Source organism: Salvelinus alpinus, chromosome 7 (genome assembly GCF_045679555.1).
Source record: "Salvelinus alpinus chromosome 7, SLU_Salpinus.1, whole genome shotgun sequence".
Lineage (NCBI taxonomy): Eukaryota > Metazoa > Chordata > Actinopteri > Salmoniformes > Salmonidae > Salvelinus > Salvelinus alpinus.
In genome coordinates, this window is record NC_092092.1 from 2,713,075 (window position 1) to 2,732,715 (window position 19,641).

Sequence of the window (19,641 nt, forward strand, 5' to 3'; positions counted from 1 at the left end):
CACAGGTTGGTTAATCAGGCTGACGTAGCATTATAACAACTCTCCTCTGATTACAGGTTGGTTAATCCGGCTGACGTAGCATTATAACATCTCTCCTCTGATTACAGGTTGGTTAATCCGGCTGACGTAGCATTATAACATCTCTCCTCTGACCACAGGTTGGTTAATCAGGCTGACGTAGCATTATAACAACTCTCCTCTGATTACAGGTTGGTTAATCCGGCTGACGTAGCATTATAACATCTCTCCTCTGACCACAGGTTGGTTAATCAGGCTGACGTAGCATTATAACAACTCTCCTCTGATTACAGGTTGGTTAATCCGGCTGACGTAGCATTATAACATCTCTCCTCTGATTACAGGTTGGTTAATCAGGCTGACGTAGCATTATAACAACTCTCCTCTGATTACAGGTTGGTTAATCCGGCTGACGTAGCATTATAACATCTCTCCTCTGACCACAGGTTGGTTAATCAGGCTGACGTAGCATTATAACAACTCTCCTCTGATTACAGGTTGGTTAATCCGGCTGACGTAGCATTATAACATCTCTCCTCTGATTACAGGTTGGTTAATCAGGCTGACGTAGCATTATAACAACTCTCCTCTGATTACAGGTTGGTTAATCCGGCTGACGTAGCATTATAACAACTCTCCTCTGATTACAGGTTGGTTAATCAGGCTGACGTAGCATTATAACAACTCTCCTCTGATTACAGGTTGGTTAATCAGGCTGACGTGGCATTATAACAACTCTCCTCTGATTACAGGTTGGTTAATCAGGCTGACGTAGCATTATAACAACTCTCCTCTGATTACAGGTTGGTTAATCAGGCTGACGTAGCATTATAACAACTCTCCTCTGACCACAGGTTGGTTAATCAGGCTGACGTAGCATTATAACAACTCTCCTCTGATTACAGGTTGGTTAATCAGGCTGACGTAGCATTATAACATCTCTCCTCTGATTACAGGGTGGTTAATCCGGCTGACGTAGCATTATAACAACTCTCCTCTGATTACAGGTTGGTTAATCAGGCTGACGTAGCATTATAACAACTCTCCTCTGATCACAGGTTGGTTAATCAGGCTGACGTAGCATTATAACAACTCTCCTCTGATTACAGGTTGGTTAATCCGGCTGACGTAGCATTATAACAACTCTCCTCTGATTACAGGTTGGTTAATCCGGCTGACGTAGCATTATAACAACTCTCCTCTGACCACAGGTTGGTTAATCCGGCTGACGTAGCATTATAACAACTCTCCTCTGATTACAGGTTGGTTAATCAGGCTGACGTAGCATTATAACAACTCTCCTCTGACCACAGGTTGGTTAATCCGGCTGACGTAGCATTATAACAACTCTCCTCTGATTACAGGTTGGTTAATCAGGCTGACGTGGCATTATAACAACTCTCCTCTGACCACAGGTTGGTTAATCAGGCTGACGTAGCATTATAACATCTCTCCTCTGATTACAGGGTGGTTAATCCGGCTGACGTAGCATTATAACAACTCTCCTCTGATTACAGGTTGGTTAATCAGGCTGACGTAGCATTATAACAACTCTCCTCTGATCACAGGTTGGTTAATCAGGCTGACGTAGCATTATAACAACTCTCCTCTGATTACAGGTTGGTTAATCCGGCTGACGTAGCATTATAACAACTCTCCTCTGATTACAGGTTGGTTAATCCGGCTGACGTAGCATTATAACAACTCTCCTCTGACCACAGGTTGGTTAATCCGGCTGACGTAGCATTATAACAACTCTCCTCTGATTACAGGTTGGTTAATCAGGCTGACGTGGCATTATAACAACTCTCCTCTGACCACAGGTTGGTTAATCCGGCTGACGTAGCATTATAACAACTCTCCTCTGATTACAGGTTGGTTAATCAGGCTGACGTGGCATTATAACAACTCTCCTCTGACCACAGGTTGGTTAATCAGGCTGACGTAGCATTATAACATCTCTCCTCTGATTACAGGTTGGTTAATCCGGCTGACGTAGCATTATAACAACTCTCCTCTGACCACAGGTTGGTTAATCAGGCTGACGTAGCATTATACCAACTCTCCTCTGATCACAGGTTGGTTAATCAGGCTGACGTAGCATTATACCAACTCTCCTCTGACCACAGGTTGGTTAATCAAGCTGACGTAGCATTATAACATCTCTCCTCTGATCACAGGTCGGTTAATCAGGTTGACGTAGCATTATAACAACTCTCCTCTGATCACAGGTTGGTTAATCAGGCTGACGTAGCATTATACCAACTCTCCTCTGACCACAGGTTGGTTAATCAGGCTGACGTAGCATTATACCAACTCTCCTCTGACCACAGGTTGGTTAATCAAGCTGACGTAGCATTATACCAACTCTCCTCTGACCACAGGTTGGTTAATCAGGCTGACGTAGCATTATAACAACTCTCCTCTGACCACAGGTTGGTTAATCCGGCTGACGTAGCATTATAACAACTCTCCTCTGATTACAGGTTGGTTAATCCGGCTGACGTAGCATTATAACAACTCTCCTCTGATTACAGGTTGGTTAATCCGGCTGACGTAGCATTATAACAACTCTCCTCTGATTACAGGTTGGTTAATCAGGCTGACGTGGCATTATAACAACTCTCCTCTGACCACAGGTTGGTTAAACAGGCTGACGTAGCATTATAACAACTCTCCTCTGATTACAGGATGGTTAATCAGGCTGGCGTAGCATTATAACAACTCTCCTCTGACCACAGGTTGGTTAATCAGGCTGACGTAGCATTATAACAACTCTCCTCTGATTACAGGTTGGTTAATCCGGCTGACGTAGCATTATAACAACTCTCCTCTGATTACAGGTTGGTTAATCAGGCTGACGTGGCATTATAACAACTCTCCTCTGATTACAGGTTGGTTAATCAGGCTGACGTGGCATTATAACAACTCTCCTCTGATTACAGGTTGGTTAATCAGGCTGACGTGGCATTATAACAACTCTCCTCTGACCACAGGTTGGTTAATCAGGCTGACGTAGCATTATAACAACTCTCCTCTGATTACAGGATGGTTAATCAGGCTGGCGTAGCATTATAACAACTCTCCTCTGACCACAGGTTGGTTAATCAGGCTGACGTAGCATTATAACAACTCTCCTCTGATTACAGGTTGGTTAATCCGGCTGACGTAGCATTATAACATCTCCCCTCTGACCACAGGTTGGTTAATCAGGCTGACGTAGCATTATAACATCTCTCCTCTGATTACAGGGTGGTTAATCCGGCTGACGTAGCATTATAACAACTCTCCTCTGACCACAGGTTGGTTAATCAGGCTGACGTAGCATTATACCAACTCTCCTCTGACCACAGGTTGGTTAATCAAGCTGACGTAGCATTATACCAACTCTCCTCTGACCACAGGTTGGTTAATCAAGCTGACGTAGCATTATAACATCTCTCCTCTGATCACAGGTCTTTTAATCAGGTTGACGTAGCATTATAACAACTCTCCTCTGATCACAGGTTGGTTAATCAGGCTGACGTAGCATTATACCAACTCTCCTCTGACCACAGGTTGGTTAATCAGGCTGACGTAGCATTATACCAACTCTCCTCTGACCACAGGTTGGTTAATCAGGCTGACGTAGCATTATAACAACTCTCCTCTGATTGCTTTTTAGATCAATGAAGTGAGAGAGAGGAGGACCGTGCAGTATAACAACACAGGGGTGGTAGCCGAAGTCTGGATTCCAAGTGGCACCCTATCCCCTATTGGCCCTGGTCAAAAGTAGTGTACTACATAGCGAATAGGGTGCCACTTGTGACGCAACCTAAGTGTGATTGCGTTTCAAATCGAGATTTTAACCTATTAATGTATAGCATCTGAAGCGCGTGTTTTTTCCTAGTATGAATGGTTAATTAAAACATTACAGTGTAGTTCATTACAGACGCTTAGAGTGGCTCTTAATGGTTGGTATGGAAACTATAGCTAAGCCAGTAGCAACCTGATGTCACGCCCTGACCTTAGAGAGCCTTTTTATTTCTCTATTTGGTTAGGTCAGGGTGTGATTTGGGTGGGCATTCTAGTTTGTCTATTTCTTTGTTGGCCGGGTATGGTTCCCAATCAGAGGCAGCTGTTTATCGTTGTCTCTGATTGGGGATCATATTTAGGCAGACCTTTTTCCCACCTTCAGTTGTGGGATCTTGTTTTCTGTTTAGTGTTTCTGCCTGACAGAACTGTGCGCTTTCGTTTTCACGTTTGTTATTTTGTTTGAGTGTTTTTGAAATAAAAGAATCATGAACACTTACCACGCTGCACCTTGGTCCACTCTTCATACCACCAACGAGCGCCGTTACACCTGAGGATGTAGTGTAGAATATGATAGGACCTAAATAGTGTAGGATGGAGTTAATGTAGGATGTTGGGATGTAGGATGGAGTTAATGAAGGATGGAGTTAATGTAGTACCTGGGATGTAGGATGGAGTTAATGTAGGACCTGGGATGTAGGATGGAGTTAATGTAGTACCTGGGATGTAGGATGGAGTTAATATAGGACGTTGGGATGTAGGATGGAGTTAATGTAGGATGTTGGGATGTAGGATGGAGTTAATGTAGGACGTTGGGATTTAGGATGGAGTTAATGTAGTACCTGGGATGTAGGATGGAGTTAATGTAGGACCTGGGATGTAGGATGGAGTTAATGTAGGACCTGGGATGTAGGATGGAGTTAATGTAGTACCTGGGATGTAGGATGGAGTTAATATAGGACGTTGGCATTTAGGATGGAGTTAATGTAGGACCTGGGATGTAGGATGGAGTTAATGAAGGACGTTGGGATGTAGGATGGAGTTAATGTAGGACCTGGGATGTAGGATGGAGTTAATATGGGACGTTGGCATTTAGGATGGAGTTAATGTAGGACCTGGGATGTAGGATGGAGTTCATGAAGGACATTGGGATGTAGGATGGAGTTAATGTTGAACATTGGATGTAGGATGGAATTAACTCTGAAGATTGTTCCATACATGGGTTGTAAGGAAACTATACTGAACAAAATATAAATAAACTAAACGCTGCTGGGGGCATGGTAACTGGTACTGCTATGGGGATGTAATGTAACTGGTACTGCTATGGGGATGTAATGTAGGGGTATGGTAACTGGTACTGCTATGGGGATGTAATGAAGGGGTATGGTAACTGGTACTGCTATGGGGATGTAATGAAGGGGTATGGTAACTGGTACTGCTATGGGGATGTAATGAAGGGGTATGGTAACTGGTACTGCTATGGGGATGTAATGAAGGGGTATGGTAACTGGTACTGCTATGGGGATGTAATGAAGGGGTATGGTAACTGGTACTGCTATGGGGATGTAATGTAGGGGTATGGTAACTGGTACTGCTATGGGGATGTAATGTAACTGGTACTGCTATGGGGATGTAATGAAGGGGTATGGTAACTGGTACTGCTATGGGGATGTAATGTAGGGGTATGGTAACTGGTACTGCTATGGGGATGTAATGAAGGGGTATGGTAACTGGTACTGCTATGGGGATGTAATGTAACTGGTACTGCTATGGGGATGTAATGTAACTGGTACTGCTATGGGGATGTAATGTAACTGGTACTGCTATGGGGATGTAATGTAGGGGTATGGTAACTGGTACTGCTATGGGGATGTAATGAAGGAGTATGGTAACTGGTACTGCTATGGGGAAGTAATGTAGGGGTATGGTAACTGGTACTGCTATGGGGATGTAATGAAGGAGTATGGTAACTGGTACTGCTATGGGGATGTAATGAAGGGGTATGGTAACTGGTACTGCTATGGGGATGTAATGAAGGAGTATGGTAACTGGTACTGCTATGGGGAAGTAATGTAGGGGTATGGTAACTGGTACTGCTATGGGGATGTAATGTAGGGGTATGGTAACTGGTACTGCTATGGGGATGTAATGAAGGAGTATGGTAACTGGTACTGCTATGGGGAAGTAATGTAGGGGTATGGTAACTGGTACTGCTATGGGGATGTAATGTAGGGGTATGGTAACTGGTACTGCTATGGGGAAGTAATGTAGGGGTATGGTAACTGGTACTGCTATGGGGAAGTAATGAAGGAGTATGGTAACTGGTACTGCTATGGGGAAGTAATGTAGGGGTATGGTAACTGGTACTGCTATGGGGATGTAATGAAGGAGTATGGTAACTGGTACTGCTATGGGGAAGTAATGTAGGGGTATGGTAACTGGTACTGCTATGGGGATGTAATGAAGGGGTATGGTAACTGGTACTGCTATGGGGATGTAATGAAGGAGTATGGTAACTGGTACTGCTATGGGGAAGTAATGTAGGGGTATGGTAACTGGTACTGCTATGGGGATGTAATGAAGGAGTATGGTAACTGGTACTGCTATGGGGATGTAATGAAGGGGTATGGTAACTGGTACTACTATGGGGATGTAATGTAACTGGTACTGCTATGGGGATGTAATGAAGGGGTATGGTAACTGGTACTGCTATGGGGATGTAATGAAGGAGTATGGTAACTGGTACTGCTATGGGGATGTAATGAAGGGGTATGGTAACTGGTACTGCTATGGGGATGTAATGAAGGGGTATGGTAACTGGTACTGCTATGGGGATGTAATGAAGGGGTATGGTAACTGGTACTACTATGGGGATGTAATGAAGGGGTATGGTAACTGGTACTGCTATGGGGATGTAATGTAACTGGTACTGCTATGGGGAAGTAATGTAACTGGTACTGCTATGGGGATGTAATGTAGGGGTATGGTAACTGGTACTGCTATGGGGATGTAATGTAGGGGTATGGTAACTGGTACTGCTATGGGGATGTAATGAAGGGGTATGGTAACTGGTACTGCTATGGGGATGTAATGTAACTGGTACTGCTATGGGGATGTAATGTAGGGGTATGGTAACTGGTACTGCTATGGGGATGTAATGAAGGGGTATGGTAACTGGTACTGCTATGGGGATGTAATGTAGGGGTATGGTAACTGGTACTGCTATGGGGATGTAATGAAGGAGTATGGTAACTGGTACTGCTATGGGGAAGTAATGTAACTGGTACTGCTATGGGGATGTAATGTAGGGGTATGGTAACTGGTACTGCTATGGGGATGTAATGTAGGGGTATGGTAACTGGTGTAACTGGTACTGCTATGGGGATGTAATGTAGGGGTATGGTAACTGGTACTGCTATGGGGAAGTAATGTAACTGGTACTGCTATGGGGATGTAATGTAACTGGTACTGCTATGGGGATGTAATGAAGGGGTATGGTAACTGGTACTGCTATGGGGATGTAATGAAGGGGTATGGTAACTGGTACTGCTATGGGGATGTAATGTAACTGGTACTGCTATGGGGATGTAATGAAGGGGTATGGTAACTGGTACTGCTATGGGGATGTAATGAAGGGGTATGGTAACTGGTACTGCTATGGGGATGTAATGTAACTGGTACTGCTATGGGGATGTAATGAAGGGGTATGGTAACTGGTACTGCTATGGGGATGTAATGAAGGGGTATGGTAACTGGTACTGCTATGGGGATGTAATGAAGGGGTATGGTAACTGGTACTGCTATGGGGATGTAATGTAGGGGTATGGTAACAGGTACTGCTATGGGGATGTAATGAAGGGGTATGGTAAGTGGTACTGCTATGGGGATGTAATGTAGGGGTATGGTAACTGGTACTGCTATGGGGATGTAATGAAGGGGTATGGTAACTGGTACTGCTATGGGGATGTAATGTAACTGGTACTGCTATGGGGATGTAATGTAGGGGTATGGTAACTGGTACTGCTATGGGGATGTAATGAAGGGGTATGGTAACTGGTACTGCTATGGGGATGTAATGTAACTGGTACTGCTATGGGGATGTAATGTAGGGGTATGGTAACTGGTACTGCTATGGGGATGTAATGAAGTGGTATGGTAACTGGTACTGCTATGGGGAAGTAATGTAACTGGTACTGCTATGGGGATGTAATGTAACTGGTACTGCTATGGGGATGTAATGAAGGGGTATGGTAACTGGTACTGCTATGGGGATGTAATGTAACTGGTACTGCTATGGGGATGTAATGAAGGGGTATGGTAACTGGTACTGCTATGGGGATGTAATGAAGGGGTATGGTAACTGGTACTGCTATGGGGATGTAATGAAGGGGTATGGTAACTGGTACTGCTATGGGGATGTAATGTAACTGGTACTGCTATGGGGATGTAATGAAGGGGTATGGTAACTGGTACTGCTATGGGGATGTAATGAAGGGGTATGGTAACTGGTACTGCTATGGGGATGTAATGAAGGGGTATGGTAACTGGTACTGCTATGGGGATGTAATGAAGGGGTATGGTAACTGGTACTGCTATGGGGATGAAATGTAGGGGTATGGTAACTGGTACTGCTATGGGGATGTAATGAAGGGGTATGGTAACTGGTACTGCTATGGGGATGTAATGTAACTGGTACTGCTATGGGGATGTAATGTAGGGGTATGGTAACTGGTACTGCTATGGGGATGTAATGAAGGGGTATGGTAACTGGTACTGCTATGGGGATGTAATGAAGGGGTATGGTAACTGGTACTGCTATGGGGATGTAATGTAGGGGTATGGTAACTGGTACTGCTATGGGGATGTAATGTAACTGGTACTGCTATGGGGATGTAATGAAGGGGTATGGTAACTGGTACTGCTATGGGGATGTAATGTAGGGGTATGGTAACTGGTACTGCTATGGGGATGTAATGAAGGGGTATGGTAACTGGTACTACTATGGGGATGTAATGTAACTGGTACTGCTATGGGGATGTAATGTAACTGGTACTGCTATGGGGATGTAATGTAACTGGTACTGCTATGGGGATGTAATGTAACTGGTACTGCTATGGGGATGTAATGAAGGGGTATGGTAACTGGTACTGCTATGGGGATGTAATGAAGGGGTATGGTAACTGGTACTGCTATGGGGATGTAATGTAACTGGTACTGCTATGGGGATGTAATGAAGGGGTATGGTAACTGGTACTGCTATGGGGATGTAATGAAGGGGTATGGTAACTGGTACTGCTATGGGGATGTAATGTAACTGGTACTGCTATGGGGATGTAATGAAGGGGTATGGTAACTGGTACTGCTATGGGGATGTAATGAAGGGGTATGGTAACTGGTACTGCTATGGGGATGTAATGAAGGGGTATGGTAACTGGTACTGCTATGGGGATGTAATGTAGGGGTATGGTAACAGGTACTGCTATGGGGATGTAATGAAGGGGTATGGTAAGTGGTACTGCTATGGGGATGTAATGTAGGGGTATGGTAACTGGTACTGCTATGGGGATGTAATGAAGGGGTATGGTAACTGGTACTGCTATGGGGATGTAATGTAACTGGTACTGCTATGGGGATGTAATGTAGGGGTATGGTAACTGGTACTGCTATGGGGATGTAATGAAGGGGTATGGTAACTGGTACTGCTATGGGGATGTAATGTAACTGGTACTGCTATGGGGATGTAATGTAGGGGTATGGTAACTGGTACTGCTATGGGGATGTAATGAAGGGGTATGGTAACTGGTACTGCTATGGGGAAGTAATGTAACTGGTACTGCTATGGGGATGTAATGTAACTGGTACTGCTATGGGGATGTAATGAAGGGGCATGGTAACTGGTACTGCTATGGGGATGTAATGTAACTGGTACTGCTATGGGGATGTAATGTAGGGGTATGGTAACTGGTACTGCTATGGGGATGTAATGAAGGGGTATGGTAACTGGTACTGCTATGGGGATGAAATGTAGGGGTATGGTAACTGGTACTGCTATGGGGATGTAATGAAGGGGTATGGTAACTGGTACTGCTATGGGGATGTAATGTAACTGGTACTGCTATGGGGATGTAATGTAGGGGTATGGTAACTGGTACTGCTATGGGGATGTAATGAAGGGGTATGGTAACTGGTACTGCTATGGGGATGTAATGAAGGGGTATGGTAACTGGTACTGCTATGGGGATGTAATGTAGGGGTATGGTAACTGGTACTGCTATGGGGATGTAATGTAACTGGTACTGCTATGGGGATGTAATGAAGGGGTATGGTAACTGGTACTGCTATGGGGATGTAATGTAGGGGTATGGTAACTGGTACTGCTATGGGGATGTAATGTAGGGGTATGGTAACTGGTACTGCTATGGGGATGTAATGTAACTGGTACTGCTATGGGGATGTAATGTAACTGGTACTGCTATGGGGATGTAATGTAACTGGTACTGCTATGGGGATGTAATGTAACTGGTACTGCTATGGGGATGTAATGAAGGGGTATGGTAACTGGTACTGCTATGGGGATGTAATGTAGGGGTATGGTAACTGGTACTACTATGGGGATGTAATGAAGGGGTATGGTAACTGGTACTGCTATGGGGATGTAATGTAACTGGTACTGCTATGGGGATGTAATGTAACTGGTACTGCTATGGGGATGTAATGTAGGGGTATGGTAACTGGTACTGCTATGGGGATGTAATGAAGGAGTATGGTAACTGGTACTGCTATGGGGAAGTAATGTAACTGGTACTGCTATGGGGATGTAATGTAGGGGTATGGTAACTGGTACTGCTATGGGGATGTAATGTAGGGGTATGGTAACTGGTGCTGCTATGGGGATGTAATGTAGGGGTATGGTAACTGGTACTGCTATGGGGATGTAATGTAGGGGTATGGTAACTGGTACTGCTATGGGGATGTAATGAAGGGGCTGGGATGGTAACTGGTACTGCTATGGGGATGTAATGTAGGGGTATGGTAACTGGTACTGCTATGGGGATGTAATGTAGGGGGACTGGTACTGCTATGGGGATGTAATGTAGGGGTATGGTAACTGGTACTACTATGGGGATGTAATGTAGGGGTATGGTAACTGGTACTGCTATGGGGATGTAATGAAGGGGTATGGTAACTGGTACTGCTATGGGGATGTAATGTAGGGGTATGGTAACTGGTACTACTATGGGGATGTAATGAAGGGGTATGGTAACTGGTACTGCTATGGGGATGTAATGTAACTGGTACTGCTATGGGGATGTAATGAAGGGGTATGGTAACTGGTACTGCTATGGTGATGTAATGTAACTGGTACTACTATGGGGATGTAATGAAGGGGTATGGTAACTGGTACTGCTATGGGGATGTAATGTAACTGGTACTGCTATGGGGATGTAATGAAGGGGTATGGTAACTGGTACTGCTATGGTGATGTAATGTAACTGGTACTACTATGGGGATGTAATGTAACTGGTACTGCTATGGGGATGTAATGTAGGGGTATGGTTAACTGGTACTGCTATGGGGATGTAATGTAGGGGTATGGTAACTGGTACTGCTATGGGGATGTAATGTAGGGGTATGGTAACTGGTACTACTATGGGGATGTAATGAAGGGGTATGGTAACTGGTACTGCTATGGGGATGTAATGTAGGGGTATGGTAACTGGTACTACTATGGGGATGTAATGAAGGGGTATGGTAACTGGTACTGCTATGGGGATGTAATGTAGGGGTATGGTAACTGGTACTACTATGGGGATGTAATGTAGGGGTATGGTAACTGGTACTGCTATGGGGATGTAATGAAGGGGTATGGTAACTGGTACTGCTATGGGGATGTAATGTAGGGGTATGGTAACTGGTACTGCTATGGGGATGTAATGTAGGGGTATGGTAACTGGTACTACTATGGGGATGTAATGAAGGGGTATGGTAACTGGTACTGCTATGGGGATGTAATGTAACTGGTACTGCTATGGGGATGTAATGAAGGGGTATGGTAACTGGTACTGCTATGGGGATGTAATGAAGGGGTATGGTAACTGGTACTGCTATGGGGATGTAATGTAACTGGTACTGCTATGGGGATGTAATGAAGGGGTATGGTAACTGGTACTGCTATGGGGATGTAATGAAGGGGTATGGTAACTGGTACTGCTATGGGGATGTAATGTAGGGGTATGGTAACTGGTACTGCTATGGGGATGTAATGTAGGGGTATGGTAACTGGTACTGCTATGGGGATGTAATGTAGGGGTATGGTAACTGGTACTGCTATGGGGATGTAATGTAGGGGTATGGTAACTGGTACTGCTATGGGGATGTAATGAAGGGGTATGGTAACTGGTACTGCTATGGGGATGTAATGTAACTGGTACTGCTATGGGGATGTAATGTAGGGGTATGGTAACTGGTACTGCTATGGGGATGTAATGAAGGGGTATGGTAACTGGTACTGCTATGGGGATGTAATGTAACTGGTACTGCTATGGGGATGTAATGTAGGGGTATGGTAACTGGTACTGCTATGGGGATGTAATGAAGGGGTATGGTAACTGGTACTGCTATGGGGATGTAATGAAGGGGTATGGTAACTGGTACTGCTATGGGGATGTAATGTAGGGGTATGGTAACTGGTACTGCTATGGGGATGTAATGAAGGAGTATGGTAACTGGTACTGCTATGGGGATGTAATGTAACTGGTACTGCTATGGGGATGTAATGTAGGGGTATGGTAACTGGTACTGCTATGGGGATGTAATGAAGGGGTATGGTAACTGGTACTGCTATGGGGATGTAATGTAACTGGTACTGCTATGGGGATGTAATGTAGGGGTATGGTAACTGGTACTGCTATGGGGATGTAATGAAGGGGTATGGTAACTGGTACTGCTATGGGGATGAAATGTAGGGGTATGGTAACTGGTACTGCTATGGGGATGTAATGTAGGGGTATGGTAACTGGTACTGCTATGGGGATGTAATGTAACTGGTACTGCTATGGGGATGTAATGTAGGGGTATGGTAACTGGTACTGCTATGGGGATGTAATGAAGGGGTATGGTAACTGGTACTGCTATGGGGATGTAATGTAGGGGTATGGTAACTGGTACTGCTATGGGGATGTAATGAAGGGGTATGGTAACTGGTACTGCTATGGGGATGTAATGTAACTGGTACTGCTATGGGGATGTAATGTAGGGGTATGGTAACTGGTACTGCTATGGGGATGTAATGTAGGGGTATGGTAACTGGTACTGCTATGGGGATGTAATGAAGGGGTATGGTAACTGGTACTGCTATGGGGATGTAATGTAACTGGTACTGCTATGGGGATGTAATGTAACTGGTACTGCTATGGGGATGTAATGTAACTGGTACTGCTATGGGGATGTAATGTAACTGGTACTGCTATGGGGATGTAATGTAGGGGTATGGTAACTGGTACTGCTATGGGGATGTAATGAAGGGGTATGGTAACTGGTACTGCTATGGGGATGAAATGTAGGGGTATGGTAACTGGTACTGCTATGGGGATGTAATGAAGGGGTATGGTAACTGGTACTGCTATGGGGATGTAATGTAACTGGTACTGCTATGGGGATGTAATGTAACTGGTACTGCTATGGGGATGTAATGTAGGGGTATGGTAACTGGTACTGCTATGGGGATGTAATGAAGGGGTATGGTAACTGGTACTGCTATGGGGATGTAATGTAGGGGTATGGTAACTGGTACTGCTATGGGGATGTAATGTAGGGGTATGGTAACTGGTACTGCTATGGGGATGTAATGAAGGGGTATGGTAACTGGTACTGCTATGGGGATGTAATGAAGGGGTATGGTAACTGGTACTGCTATGGGGATGTAATGTAGGGGTATGGTAACTGGTACTGCTATGGGGATGTAATGAAGGGGTATGGTAACTGGTACTGCTATGGGGATGTAATGTAACTGGTACTGCTATGGGGATGTAATGTAACTGGTACTGCTATGGGGATGTAATGTAGGGGTATGGTAACTGGTACTGCTATGGGGATGTAATGTAGGGGTATGGTAACTGGTACTGCTATGGGGATGTAATGAAGGGGTATGGTAACTGGTACTGCTATGGGGATGTAATGAAGGGGTATGGTAACTGGTACTGCTATGGGGATGTAATGTAGGGGTATGGTAACTGGTACTGCTATGGGGATGTAATGAAGGGGTATGGTAACTGGTACTGCTATGGGGATGTAATGTAGGGGTATGGTAACTGGTACTGCTATGGGGATGTAATGTAGGGGTATGGTAACTGGTACTGCTATGGGGATGTAATGTAGGGGTATGGTAACTGGTACTGCTATGGGGATGTAATGTAGGGGTATGGTAACTGGTACTGCTATGGGGATGTAATGTAACTGGTACTGCTATGGGGATGTAATGAAGGGGTATGGTAACTGGTACTGCTATGGGGATGTAATGTAGGGGTATGGTAACTGGTACTGCTATGGGGATGTAATGAAGGGGTATGGTAACTGGTACTGCTATGGGGATGTAATGTAACTGGTACTGCTATGGGGATGTAATGTAACTGGTACTGCTATGGGGATGTAATGTAACTGGTACTGCTATGGGGATGTAATGAAGGGGTATGGTAACTGGTACTGCTATGGGGATGTAATGTAGGGGTATGGTAACTGGTACTGCTATGGGGATGTAATGAAGGGGTATGGTAACTGGTACTGCTATGGGGATGTAATGTAACTGGTACTGCTATGGGGATGTAATGTAGGGGTATGGTAACTGGTACTGCTATGGGGATGAAATGTAGGGGTATGGTAACTGGTACTGCTATGGGGATGTAATGAAGGGGTATGGTAACTGGTACTGCTATGGGGATGTAATGTAACTGGTACTGCTATGGGGATGTAATGTAGGGGTATGGTAACTGGTACTGCTATGGGGATGTAATGTAGGGGTATGGTAACTGGTGCTGCTATGGGGATGTAATGAAGGGGTAGTAATGGTACTGCTATGGGGATGTAATGTAACTGGTACTGCTATGGGGATGTAATGTAGGGGTATGGTAACTGGTACTGCTATGGGGATGTAATGAAGGGGTATGGTAACTGGTACTGCAATGGGGATGTAATGTAGGGGTATGGTAACTGGTACTGCTATGGGGATGTAATGTAACTGGTACTGCTATGGGGATGTAATGTAGGGGTATGGTAACTGGTACTACTATGGGGATGTAATGTAGGGGTATGGTAACTGGTACTGCTATGGGGATGTAATGAAGGGGTATGGTAACTGGTACTGCTATGGGGATGTAATGTAGGGGTATGGTAACTGGTACTACTATGGGGATGTAATGAAGGGGTATGGTAACTGGTACTGCTATGGGGATGTAATGTAACTGGTACTGCTATGGGGATGTAATGAAGGGGTATGGTAACTGGTACTGCTATGGTGATGTAATGAAGGGGTATGGTAACTGGTACTACTATGGGGATGTAATGAAGGGGTATGGTAACTGGTACTGCTATGGGGATGTAATGTAACTGGTACTGCTATGGGGATGTAATGAAGGGGTATGGTAACTGGTACTGCTATGGTGATGTAATGTAACTGGTACTACTATGGGGATGTAATGTAACTGGTACTGCTATGGGGATGTAATGTAGGGGTATGGTAACTGGTACTGCTATGGGGATGTAATGTAGGGGTATGGTAACTGGTACTGCTATGGGGATGTAATGTAGGGGTATGGTAACTGGTACTACTATGGGGATGTAATGAAGGGGTATGGTAACTGGTACTGCTATGGGGATGTAATGTAGGGGTATGGTAACTGGTACTACTATGGGGATGTAATGAAGGGGTATGGTAACTGGTACTGCTATGGGGATGTAATGTAGGGGTATGGTAACTGGTACTACTATGGGGATGTAATGTAGGGGTATGGTAACTGGTACTGCTATGGGGATGTAATGAAGGGGTATGGTAACTGGTACTGCTATGGGGATGTAATGTAGGGGTATGGTAACTGGTACTGCTATGGGGATGTAATGTAGGGGTATGGTAACTGGTACTACTATGGGGATGTAATGAAGGGGTATGGTAACTGGTACTGCTATGGGGATGTAATGTAACTGGTACTGCTATGGGGATGTAATGAAGGGGTATGGTAACTGGTACTGCTATGGGGATGTAATGTAACTGGTACTGCTATGGGGATGTAATGTAGGGGTATGGTAACTGGTACTGCTATGGGGATGTAATGTAGGGGTATGGTAACTGGTACTGCTATGGGGATGTAATGTAGGGGTATGGTAACTGGTACTGCTATGGGGATGTAATGTAGGGGTATGGTAACTGGTACTGCTATGGGGATGTAATGTAACTGGTACTGCTATGGGGATGTAATGTAACTGGTACTGCTATGGGGATGTAATGAAGGGGTATGGTAACTGGTACTGCTATGGTGATGTAATGAAGGGGTATGGTAACTGGTACTGCTATGGGGATGTAATGTAACTGGTACTGCTATGGGGATGTAATGTAGGGGTATGGTAACTGGTACTGCTATGGGGATGTAATGTAACTGGTACTGCTATGGGGATGTAATGAAGGGGTATGGTAACTGGTACTGCTATGGGGATGTAATGTAACTGGTACTGCTATGGGGATGTAATGTAACTGGTACTGCTATGGGGATGTAATGTAGGGGTATGGTAACTGGTACTGCTATGGGGATGTAATGAAGGGGTATGGTAACTGGTACTGCTATGGGGATGTAATGTAACTGGTACTGCTATGGGGATGTAATGTAGGGGTATGGTAACTGGTACTGCTATGGGGATGTAATGTAACTGGTACTGCTATGGGGATGTAATGTAGGGGTATGGTAACTAGTACTACTATGGGGATGTAATGAAGGGGTATGGTAACTGGTACTGGTATGGTGATGTAATGAAGGGGTATGGTAACTGGTACTGCTATGGGGATGTAATGTAACTGGTACTGCTATGGGGAAGTAATGTAACTGGTACTGCTATGGGGATGTAATGTAGGGGTATGGTAACTGGTACTGCTATGGGGATGTAATGTAGGGGTATGGTAACTGGTACTGCTATGGGGATGTAATGTAACTGGTACTGCTATGGGGATGTAATGTAGGGGTATGGTAACTGGTACTGCTATGGGGATGTAATGAAGGGGTATGGTAACTGGTACTGCTATGGGGATGTAATGTAACTGGTACTGCTATGGGGATGTAATGTAGGGGTATGGTAACTGGTACTGCTATGGGGATGTAATGAAGGGGTATGGTAACTGGTACTGCTATGGGGATGTAATGTAGGGGTATGGTAACTGGTACTGCTATGGGGATGTAATGAAGGAGTATGGTAACTGGTACTGCTATGGGGAAGTAATGTAACTGGTACTGCTATGGGGATGTAATGTAGGGGTATGGTAACTGGTACTGCTATGGGGATGTAATGTAGGGGTATGGTAACTGGTACTGCTATGGGGAAGTAATGTAACTGGTACTGCTATGGGGATGTAATGTAGGGGTATGGTAACTGGTACTGCTATGGGGAAGTAATGTAACTGGTACTGCTATGGGGATGTAATGTAACTGGTACTGCTATGGGGATGTAATGAAGGGGTATGGTAACTGGTACTGCTATGGGGATGTAATGAAGGGGTATGGTAACTGGTACTGCTATGGGGATGTAATGTAACTGGTACTGCTATGGGGATGTAATGTAGGGGTATGGTAACTGGTACTGCTATGGGGATGTAATGTAGGGGTATGGTAACTGGTACTGCTATGGGGATGTAATGAAGGGGTATGGTAACTGGTACTGCTATGGGGATGTAATGAAGGGGTATGGTAACTGGTACTGCTATGGGGATGTAATGTAACTGGTACTGCTATGGGGATGTAATGAAGGGGTATGGTAACTGGTACTGCTATGGGGATGTAATGAAGGGGTATGGTAACTGGTACTGCTATGGGGATGTAATGAAGGGGTATGGTAACTGGTACTGCTATGGGGATGTAATGTAGGGGTATGGTAACAGGTACTGCTATGGGGATGTAATGAAGGGGTATGGTAAGTGGTACTGCTATGGGGATGTAATGTAGGGGTATGGTAACTGGTACTGCTATGGGGATGTAATGAAGGGGTATGGTAACTGGTACTGCTATGGGGATGTAATGTAACTGGTACTGCTATGGGGATGTAATGTAGGGGTATGGTGACTGGTACTGCTATGGGGATGTAATGAAGGGGTATGGTAACTGGTACTGCTATGGGGATGTAATGTAACTGGTACTGCTATGGGGATGTAATGTAGGGGTATGGTAACTGGTACTGCTATGGGGATGTAATGAAGGGGTATGGTAACTGGTACTGCTATGGGGATGTAATGTAACTGGTACTGCTATGGGGATGTAATGTAGGGGTATGGTAACTGGTACTGCTATGGGGATGTAATGAAGGAGTATGGTAACTGGTACTGCTATGGGGAAGTAATGTAACTGGTACTGCTATGGGGATGTAATGTAACTGGTACTGCTATGGGGATGTAATGTAGGGGTATGGTAACTGGTACTGCTATGGGGATGTAATGTAACTGGTACTGCTATGGGGATGTAATGTAGGGGTATGGTAACTGGTACTGCTATGGGGATGTAATGAAGGGGTATGGTAACTGGTACTGCTATGGGGATGAAATGTAGGGGTATGGTAACTGGTACTGCTATGGGGATGTAATGAAGGGGTATGGTAACTGGTACTGCTATGGGGATGTAATGTAACTGGTACTGCTATGGGGATGTAATGTAGGGGTATGGTAACTGGTACTGCTATGGGGATGTAATGAAGGGGTATGGTAACTGGTACTGCTATGGGGATGTAATGAAGGGGTATGGTAACTGGTACTGCTATGGGGATGTAATGTAGGGGTATGGTAACTGGTACTGCTATGGGGATGTAATGTAACTGGTACTGCTATGGGGATGTAATGAAGGGGTATGGTAACTGGTACTGCTATGGGGATGTAATGTAGGGGTATGGTAACTGGTACTGCTATGGGGATGTAATGAAGGGGTATGGTAACTGGTACTACTATGGGGATGTAATGTAACTGGTACTGCTATGGGGATGTAATGTAACTGGTACTGCTATGGGGATGTAATGTAACTGGTACTGCTATGGGGATGTAATGTAACTGGTACTGCTATGGGGATGTAATGTAACTGGTACTGCTATGGGGATGTAATGTAACTGGTACTGCTATGGGGATGTAATGAAGGGGTATGGTAACTGGTACTGCTATGGGGATGTAATGTAGGGGTATGGTAACTGGTACTACTATGGGGATGTAATGAAGGGGTATGGTAACTGGTACTGCTATGGGGATGTAATGTAACTGGTACTGCTATGGGGATGTAATGTAACTGGTACTGCTATGGGGATGTAATGTAGGAGTATGGTAACTGGTACTGCTATGGGGAAGTAATGTAGGGGTATGGTAACTGGTACTGCTATGGGGATGTAATGTAGGGGTATGGTAACTGGTACTGCTATGGGGATGTAATGTAACTGGTACTGCTATGGGGATGTAATGAAGGAGTATGGTAACTGGTACTGCTATGGGGAAGTAATGTAACTGGTACTGCTATGGGGATGTAATGTAGGGGTATGGTAACTGGTACTGCTATGGGGATGTAATGTAGGGGTATGGTAACTGGTACTGCTATGGGGATGTAATGTAGG